General features: G+C 45.0%; 1 long non-coding RNA gene across 1 annotated transcript; it reads left to right on the top strand.

The window, feature by feature from the left end:
• Positions 1–3,152: 3,152 nt before the first annotated feature.
• On the top strand, positions 3,153–7,050 carry LOC129736290 (uncharacterized). Its single transcript, XR_008732660.1, has 4 exons — positions 3,153–3,284; positions 4,542–4,586; positions 6,756–6,844; positions 6,953–7,050. It is a non-coding gene; the product is annotated as an uncharacterized LOC129736290 (long non-coding RNA).
• The last annotated feature ends 240 nt before the right edge of the window (positions 7,051–7,290 follow it).

Raw genomic sequence — 7,290 nt, forward strand, 5'->3', positions numbered from 1 at the left:
GGGGGGTGGGCGGGTGGGGGGGGTTGAGGGTGTGTGTGTTATTTAGAGAACAGATTGAGGAGCCTGGGGGAAGGGTTTTAGGGACGGACGGGGGGTTGATGGAGGCCTTTAGGGAAGGACCGGGTAGTTGGGGGAAGGCCTTTAGGGATGGACCAAGGGTGGGGGAGGGACTTGAGGGCTGGACCAAGGTCTGGGGGAAAGGTTTTAGGGACAGGGCGGGGAGGTGGAGGTGGGGGACGATTTCAGGAACAGCCAGAGTGGAGGAGGGGGTCAAGGGAAGTCCTTCAGGGTTGTTTGGGGGGAAGGATTTTAGGGACGGATGTGGTGTCTGGGGGGACCTTTGATGCCACCGTATAGATTCCACTGTATATACGTTTGTGTCCAGGGATTCTGTTAAGGGAAGGCTGCTGGCTCGGCAAAGGGACATGATGTCTGAGTTCCCCAGTTACCACGCTCTGATTTGGTGTTTAGCTCTACGGTAAACACACCTGTGCACAAAGGTTAGGCCAAGCTGACTCTCTAAAGCTGTTAGAAGTGACAAATCAAGGGACCTCTCATCCAGGGAGTCAGCCTCGGGAAGGATGGGGAATAAAGAATGGATGGGGAAAAGATCTTCGTTCTCTTCAGTGATGCAGAAAGCGCCTCCGGGTGAGGACGTTGTGGCCGCAGGAGGAGACAAGCCGATAGAGTGCTGCGATCGGCAGAATGTTGGTTGGAAGTCGGACAAAGGTAATTGTTGTGGGGGGAGATCGTGACCTCTGACTCAGATAGCCCCCCGAGAGAGGGCAAAGCCCCGCTTGGGGAGCTAGTAAAAAACCTCAGCAGTGCTGTCTGAGGGTGTGTGCTTGTTTACATTACAGCAAGAAACTTGTAACCCATCCTGTGCCTGACTGAAAATGCATGTGTAATGCGCTATGAGTGTGCAAGTGCTCTGCTGTCCATAGTGCGTGCCCTCGAGTAACTGGGTGAGCACGCTCAGAGGAAACATTCCCCCGTGCTCCCAGCACTGCCATAAAGAATGCCTGCCTTCTGAAACTTGCAAGCAAGGCTTAGAGGGGTTTTCTCCATGACCGACTTTATGGCATCATTCCCACCATACTGGAGAAAGCAAATCTTTTTCTGTTTGGTGGTGAAAGCAGCTTGGGAAGTGTCACTGATGTGCAGCACTTTTTTAACCTCAGGTCTAAAGTGCCACCGGTCCTACCGTGGGGTACATCCTTCCTCAGGCTTTCACCAAACGGAAAGGATGCATCAAACCCACCCCACAAAGACGTCCTGTGCTTTTTTTTTATCTTTCCTGGAACGTGGGGACATGACCCTGCTGGGCCATCTGTGCCACCTGCCTGCGAGCCAAGATGGGGCCTTTGCATTCCAGGCTAAGAACTTACCTTCTTTTTTTCCTTTTCAGCGACTTTAGAGCCATCCTTAGGGAGGCTGGTTAAGCTGGTTTACTGCACAGCTGGTCGCCAGTGGAGGGAAATGGTAAGCTCCGCTATTGCCTCTGGTGTTTACTTGTTACTGTGTGGCTCATTAGAGTGATCTTCTCATGCCCTGGCAAGCAGAAGCTATCACGCCACTTTAGGCCTTGGTCTAATAGTCATGCAAAGCAACATTGAAAGTCATTCTGAGATCTGGAACAGGCCCCAATATGCCTTTTATAAAAGTGCTTCTTGGCTGCTGTTTATCTTTGTATGGTTTTTTTTCCCGTTTCTGCAGACTGTAGAAGCTCTGAAAGGCGCCGTTGAGCTGCTCTCCCTCAGTTTGCTCCTTTGCCTTTGGGGACTGCGGTTCATGTTTTCTTCATGGCTCTGCAGAGGAGAAAATCCATGAGTACACCACCTTGATTTTTTCACCTAAGCTAATTTCAGAATCTGCCTCCTTTAACTTAAATGTGAAACTCTTCTTAACCTCTTTGTGCACTTGTAGAAAAGCAGGGTGGGGTGGGGGGTGGGGGTGTCTTCAGGAAGTGCCTGCAAAAGAGCCTTTAGGAGATCCTGTCCCTTGACTCACATGTGGGGTAGTGAAGACTCTGAGAAAGTCATGGGTGTTTTGGTGTTCACCAAAGCAGGTTTTCATTTTGGTTTTTTTCTTTTTTCTTTTTTATCTTATGTAGCTTATGTCACCATGTAGTGACAGCCTGGGGGGTGACAGGAGGGGACAGCAGGCAGTGGCAGCGTGGAGGGTGACAGGAGGGGACAGCAGGCAGTGACAGCCTGGAAGGTGACAGGAGGGGACAGCAGGCCGTGACAGCCTGGGGGGTGACAGGAGGGGACAGCAGGCCGTGACAGCCTGGGGGGTGACAGGGCACGGGGCGGTGATGTGCCCAGGGCTGTTGGGAGAGCCACCAGAGGCACAGGGGCTGACAGGTGACGCTGGGTGGTGAAGGCCCCAGGGGGTGACAGGAGGGACACCGCAGCCCTGGAGTGTGACAGGGCACGGGGCGGTGACAGGCTGGGGGACAGCAGGGACACCGGCGGCCCAGGCGGGGCTGATGAAGGCCCCTCCCCCAGGGGTGCTGAGTGGCCCCCTGAGCCCCTCTGTCACAATGCGGAGCCGCCTGGGTTGCCATAGCGAGCAGCTTGGCCTGGCATGTAGCGTGTTCAAGATGATCTTAAAGCAAGTTCTGGTAATCAAGACTTTTTTTCTTATTTTTTTAACACAGGCCTCCTCGATCACAGAAAATCCTAGGAACTGCTTTCAGGTGATGTTTCTTCTGCTATTTGTAGTCACTTTAGGCTAAGTATGGTATGTACCTGAACACAGTGCTTGGGCTTCCACAAAGAAACACTTTTCTACAGACAACTGTTGTTCTTGTTTTGTCAGAGGAGTGTAGAAACCAACGTGCTCTATCTGGTACCTATTTGTGATAGTGGGGCTCTACAGATTGCCTGAAGGTGCCTTCGTATTTGGATGGCTGACTGTTTAAGAACAGAAAAATGTAGCACAGTCTTCACAGTTTTGGTACTTAGAGAGCAGAAAGAAAATATCTGAGGACTTCTTCTTGCACTGCTGTATTCTGTATCTTAGAGTAATCGGGGACAAAGGAGGAATGGGATTTGGGGTTTTATTTCAGTTGCACTGAATGTACCAGGAGAGCACACTTTATGTATAGAAATAAATTTCCGTATTCATAAGACTACCAGAACACAATGTTTTGATGTTCAGGTTTTATAAACTGTTTTCACTGCTTTATGTTGGTTACAAGTGCTTTATTTTAAGTTCTGATCATCCTTCTTTCTTCTTCTAGAAGTCGAACTGAGCCAGCGAGTAGAACATCAAAAGAGGTATGTAAAAACACAAGCTGAAACTTTTTTCTACATGCTGCACCTAAGTCTAAGAAATGTAGCCTTGTACTAATTTTTGAATATATATAAAAATATATATAAAATATATATGTTTTATCTATGATATTTATAATATATATATAAAACATATTTTCCAGTGAAACATAGTGTATGCTGTAAATCCGGTGTATTTGATTCAGCATAGTGAAAACTGAGCAATGCCAACATTTGCGCGGTTCTAATGTGAATAATGGTATTTGTGCCTAGTAACGCATTGCATTTCGTACTGAATAGGCTAGACTATTTCTTGTTTGACTGTGTGTTGTACCGATAATGTATGCTCATTTGTAGGGCTTGTAGGTTCAAGGTTTGCACCACTGAACTTGGTGCCACTCTTCAGTACACCACCACTTTGAATTTACATTTGGAAAAGGGGCAGCATTTTTCTTCCGGTCAGAAAACACTGTTGTTCTGCTGCTAAAACATGAATAAGTAACTCGAGGAGATACTTGACTCGTAATGGCCTAGATCTCCATTTGGCCCTTGGGGGGAATGCTACGTGCAACGATGCATTTCAAAATAGCCCTCATAGTACAAACATTACTTTGTGGTGGTGTTTGGTTTTCATCTGTAAGTATAACTGCTTGTTCTTCACTAGAATGGAGTGAGGCATTACACGAGCTCTAGGTCACTGGATCTGATCACTTTGTAAGCTCTTAGGATAACTTAATCTAGAAATTCGTGAACTTGGGGTCTAATTAATGTAAATGAAAGACAGCGCAAAAACTATACTGCGTTCATGAATCACACCTGTGTGCATTTAGTAAATGATGAGCTATTAACTGATTGATTTATAAACTGTGCTGACAATGTTTCCTGTAGTGACACTTCCTTCTCAAATGCACGGAAATAATTTTTTTAGATCCTTTCGAGCTGCAAATGGACAGCTTCCTTAACCCTCCGTCTTTTAAGCAGTTGTGAGCATTTGACAAGCGTCCCCCTCTGAGGTATTCTGAGCAACAGTTTGATCTCAAGAGGGGTTGGTTACTTTAGTTTCTTCTCATTAACAACGTAGGCATACTTAAGCTGTTTAAGGTTTGGACTTTGTTTTGAACAAATACAAATTCCACTGGCTTGGAGATGGCTCTTCCAGTGACACTCAGAGGATATAGCGCAGGCTTTCATACAGCAGCAGGGGTGAACTATTGCTATGTTTTGATTGTAGAACTTGAATATGTGTTTAATTTTTCTGAATAGGTTAGCGACTCTTCCGCACCTCTTTCTCTGGCCCAGCTTATTAAGGTATGCTTAGATGTACTTTCTTGTGAGATAGTGTTTTTAAACCTTACACTGTGCTCTCTAGCTGGATAACTGCTGTAATATGAGCAAAACATTAATTGTAAATAATTCAGAGTGTTTCTCCTAACTTTAAAATGTGCGTATACTTTGATACTCTCCTGTAGAGAGTAGTTCCCAGCTTGGGAAGATGGAAGGGGAGCACCTTATTGGCCTCAGCGTAATGCTGCAGTGTTACTCATCTGCAAGACACAAAGAAACAGCACTTCAGAAGCTGTTTACCATTTTTCATATGTCCCGTTAATTCTTCATTGGAAACTAACACAATTTTTACAGCAGGATTTAATTGGCTGTAAGTTATGGACATTTCTGGGGCCTTTGCAACAGCCGGAAGAGACGTGTTTCTGGAACACGGACAATTGCATGGCTGTTTTTGAATTTCTAGTCATTACAGTTACAGATCCACTCTTTGAATGGTGCGGGACTGCTTGAAATGTGGCATAAGACAGAGGACAACGCAACCTAATTTGTTTACATGCAGACTGTGAAAACTGTGCAAGTGCACCTAATTGTTGATAGGACTGTGCCAGTGTTTATGCGAGGCACATCAGCAGATGTGACCGCCTGAAAGCATGTTTTGTAATGGAACTCCTTGTATTTTGTGCTCAGCAACGTGTAACGTTGTCTGGGGAAACACTAGTGATTGCACTTGGTGAAGAGGCGTAGTGCTAGCCACAGAAGTGATTAAAAACACAGTCTTTAAAGTTACAAAGACTAGAGAAGGCAGGGCCTAACGCAGAGGAGCTAGTTCTTTCCTCTGAAAATGAAGGCCAGAGCTCATTTCCAAGAGAAAGAAATCCTTCCCACTGGGAACGTCTTCCCTCGCTCACTGCATTTATTTAATTTATTTTTTTAATAAATTTAATTGTGTTAATTAACATTTTGCGGCAGGGTGGTGGTGGTGGTGGTGGCGGCGTGTGCAGAATTAGTTTGGGAAGCAGCCACCAAAAGACATTGGTCTCCCTCAGGGCTGTCCCTTGGTTCTCTAAAGTCATGTGAAATTTACTCTAAAATGTGGAAAACTGTCCAAGCTTTTGAGAAATTCAAATATTTCAGAAATACGGAGATAGGTAACAAAGCAGCTCCGAACTGTTACCCTAACCTCTTTAGTGCAGGCTGGCACTGGAGGCAATGTGTAGTAAGAACTTTTCTGCTTTGTTATGACTATGTATTGAATGCCATACTTGAATGTTGGTCTGTTCCTAGGAATGTGTTGTGGGTTTTGGATGTGTTTTGTAAACCATTTGGGTTCAAACAAATCAGTCAAGTGTCTATAAAAGTTCTCTGCAAATGTTACTGGAAATGATTTCATAGATGGCGATCTGGATTATGTTCCTGCGTATATGGAACAGCTAGATGAAATAACATGTGGAAACTAGTTGGTTGCTTTTGTGAGTGAATGCATGCGAAAAGAAAAACATGAGCAGTTGGTCTGTAGGATAGGTGCTTGAAGTTCCAAATAATTCACAGTCACCCCCTTCGACCCTGCTTGTATCTGGACTAGTGTGTAATAGAAACATTTGAAGAAGTACTGTGTAAAAAAAAACCATCTGGCTTCCATAGTTCGAAGATCTAGTTCTGCATAAGGTTTATATTACAATTTGCGTGTTAAAAGGACAGTGCCAACTGGAAAAAAATTGTAGTTCAGTCACTTCCTATGAAGAAGCGAGCGGCGGCGGGGGAGGGGGCGGAACCGTGCGGTTTGGACTGCCTACAGCACATGCTGGTCAGATGTCTGCTGAAAAGAATCTTTTCTCTTGCTGAGGGATTACAGAAAGCTTGATTCCTTTTAATGCTTCTGGGTCTGAAGCTGAATTTCAGCAAGCAAAACCAACTGCCACGACTCTGAGGTTGTGTGTCCTTTTGATGCTGCAGAATGTAAATAATGCTACTTGCACACATCTTTCTCAGTTAAATGTACTGTGGCTAGCTTCTTCAACTAGTCTGGAGCTTAAAGACCAGCTTCAAAATGCTGGCTGGTGGGCTTTTTTCTACACATAGCTTCAGTCCGCTTGGACAAAACTTGGATTGGCTTCACAAGTCTTTATGTAAGGTACAAAGAGAGCCTATTTGTAGCCTAATGTGTGTGTCAAATAACCATTACCTGTTAAACAGACTGCCAACCTGGCTGAAGCCAATGCTTCCGAAGAGGATAAGATAAAGGCGATGATGATACAGTCCTGCCATGAATACGATCCATCCAAGTAAGTATCAAATGTGGTCTTCAAAGGTTATGGAAAAAGTATGGAGATGTTTCTTTTAAGAAGACAGACACATGCATACCTTTTCCTTTTTTTCCCCAAACCTTCTAGTTACTTGAGGGAACCCTTGGATCTGCCTCCACCATCATCCAGTTGCTTTTGTTGTGGAAAACCTGGCCACTATGCCAAGAACTGCCCGGTAAATAGGGTAAGATTGGGGCAGGCTTCTGGCGTTACCGAGCTTTTAGGGTTTTTTACCTTGGCATTTATGTGACAAAGACATGAACACTCCCAGTAAGAACTGTTTCTCTCAGGGCGAAATGTTACATGGCAATGTTGCAAAGCCCTTCCAAATTCAAGGGAAACCTGGAATTCTAAATGTGAAACTTTTTTTTTTCTCTAGGTCACAGACATTAAAGATGTCCATAGATCTTTCTCAGTCAACTTTC

Source organism: Falco cherrug, chromosome 5 (assembly GCF_023634085.1).
Source record: "Falco cherrug isolate bFalChe1 chromosome 5, bFalChe1.pri, whole genome shotgun sequence".
Lineage (NCBI taxonomy): Eukaryota > Metazoa > Chordata > Aves > Falconiformes > Falconidae > Falco > Falco cherrug.